Raw genomic sequence first — 3,071 nt, forward strand, 5'->3', positions numbered from 1 at the left:
GAATCTAGCGGCATCATTAAAACTCGTTATTTCAAGCATTTCTGGCCTTTTTCATGGGCTATAGTCCACGGTTTCGGGTCCCAGGAGGATTTCGATGCCCCGTGACCCACGGTACACGACTCTGGCGGCATCGTCAAAACTCGCGATTTCGAGCATTTACGGCTGTTTTCATGGGCTATAGTCCATGTTTTACGGTCCCGGGAGGATTTTGATGCCCCGCGACCCCTGGTACACGACTCTAGCGGCATTGTCAAAACTCGTGATTTCGAGCATTTCTGGCCGTTTTCGTGGGTTATATTCCACGGTTTTGGGTCCCGGGAGGATTTCGATGCCCCGTGACCCCCGGTACATGACTCTAGCGGCATCGTCGAAACTCGTGATTTCGAGCATTTCTGGCCGTTTTCGTGGGCTATATAGTCCACGTTTTCGGTTCCCACGAGGATTTCGATGCCCCGGGACCCCCGGTACACTACTCTAGCGGCATCGTCAAAACTCGTGATTTCGAGCATTTCTGGCCGTTTTCGTGGGCTATAGTCCACGATTTTCGGGTCCCGGGATGATTTCGATGCCCTGTGACCCTCGGTACACGACTCTAGCGGCATCATTAAAACTCGTGATTTCAAGCATTTATGGCCGTTTTCGTGGGCTATGGTCCACGTTTTCGGGTGCCGGGAGTATTTCGATGCCCGTGACCCACGGTACACGACTCTACCGGCATCGTCAAAACTCGTGATTTCGAGCATTTCTGGCCGTTTTCGTGGGCTATAGTCCACGATTTTCGGGTCCCGGGATGATTTCGATGCCCTATGACCCCCGGTACACGACTCTAGCGGCATCATTAAAACTCGTGATTTCAAGCATTTATGGCCGTTTTCATGGGCTATGGTCCACGTTTTCGGGTCCCGGGAGGATTTCGATACCCCGTGACCCACGGTACACGACTCTACCGGCATCGTCAAAACTCGTGATTTCAAGCATTTCTCGCCGTTTTCGTGGGCTATAACCCACGAAAACGGCCAGAAATGCTCGAAATCACGAGTTTTGACAATGCCCTAGAGTCGTGTACCGAGGTCACGGGAATCAAAATCCTCCCTGGAACCGAAAACATGGACTATAGCCCACGAAACCAGCTAGAAATGCTCGAAATCGCGAGTTTTGACCATGCCGCCAGAGTCGTGTACCAGGGGTCACGGGAATCAAAATCCTCCCGGGACCAGAAAACATGGACTATAGCCCACGAAAACAGCCAGAAATGCTCGAAATCGCGAGTTTTGACGATGCCGCTAGAGTCGTGTACTAGGGGTCACGGGGAACCAAAATCCTCCGGGGACTAGAAAACATGGACTATAGCCCACGAAAACAGCCAGAAAATGCTCGAAATCGCGAGTTTTGACGATGCCGCCAGAGTCGTGTACCGGGGTACACGGGCATCGAAATCCTCCGGGACCCGAAGCCGTGGACTATAACCCACGAAAACGGCCAGAAATGCTCGAAATCACGAGTTTTGACAATGCCGCTAGAGTCGTGTACCAGGGGTCACGGGGAATTAAAATCCTCCCGGGACCAGAAAACATGGACTATAGCCCACGAATACAGCCAGAAATGCTCGAAATCGCGAGTTTTGACCATGCCGCCAGAGTCGTGTACCGGGGGTCACGGGGCATCAAAATCCTCCGGGACCGGAAAACATGGACTATAGCCCACGAAACAGCCGGAAATGCTCGAAATCGCGAGTTTTGACCATGCTGCCGATTCGTGTACCGGGGTCACGGGCATCGAAATCCTCCGGGACCGAAACCGTGGACTATAACCCACGAAAACAGCCAGAAATGCTCGAAATCACGAGTTTTGATGATGCGCTAGAGTCATGTACCGGGGTCACGGGGCATCAAAATCCTCCACGGAACCGAAAATGTGGACTATAGCCCACGAAAACGGCAAGAAATGCTCGAAATCACGAGTTTTGATGATGCCGCTAGAGTCGTGTACCGGGGTCACGGGGCATCAAAATCCTCCGGGACCGAAAACATGGACTATAGCCCACGAAAACAGCCGAAATGCTCGAAATCGCGAGTTTTGACGATGCCGCTAGAGTCGTGTACCAGGGGTCACGGGAATCAAAATCCTTCCGGGACAAGAAAACCTGGACTATAGACCACGAAAACAGCCGAAATGCTCGAAATCGCGAGGTTTGACGATGCCGCTGAGTCGTGTACCGGGGGTCACGGGGCATCGAAATCCTCCCGGGACCGAAACCGTGGACTATAACCCACGAAAATAGCCGAAATGCTCGAAATCACGAGTTTTGATGATGCCGCTAGAGTCATGTACCGTGGGTCACGGGGCATCAAAATCCTCCCGGGAACCGAAAACGTGGACTATAGCCCACGAAAACAGCAAGAAATGCTCGAAATCACGAGTTTTGATGATGCCGCTAGAGTCGTGTATCGTGGGTCACGGGGCATCGAAATCCTCCCGGGACCTGAAAACCGTGGACTATAGCCCATGAAAACGGCCAGAAATGCGCGAAATCGCGAGTTTCGACGATGCCGCCAGAGTCGTGTACCGGGGGGTCACGGGGCATCGAAATCCTCCCGGGACCCGAAACCGTGGACTATAACCCACGAAAACGGCCAGAAATGCTCGAAATCACGAGTTTTGACAATGCCGCTAGAGTCGTGTACAGGGGTCACGGGGAATCAAAATCCTCCGGGACCAGAAAACATGGACTATAGCCCACGAAAACAGCCAGAAATGCTCGAAATCGCGAGTTTTGACCATGCCGCCAGAGTCGTGTATCGTGGGTCACGGGGAATCAAAATCCTCCCGGGACCAGAAAACATGGACTATAGCCCACGAAAACAGCCAGAAATGCTCGAAATCGCGAGTTTTGACCATGCCGCCAAAGTCGTGTACCGGGGGTCACGGGGCATCGAAATCCTCCCGGGACCCGAAACCGTGGACTATAACCCACGAAAACAGCCAGAAATGCTCGAAATCGCGAGTTTTGACCATGCCGCCAGAGTCATGTACCGGGGGTCACGGGGCATCAAAATCCTCCCGGGAACCGA

Source organism: Lolium rigidum, chromosome 7, assembly GCF_022539505.1.
Source record: "Lolium rigidum isolate FL_2022 chromosome 7, APGP_CSIRO_Lrig_0.1, whole genome shotgun sequence".
Classification (NCBI taxonomy): Eukaryota; Viridiplantae; Streptophyta; class Magnoliopsida; order Poales; family Poaceae; genus Lolium; species Lolium rigidum.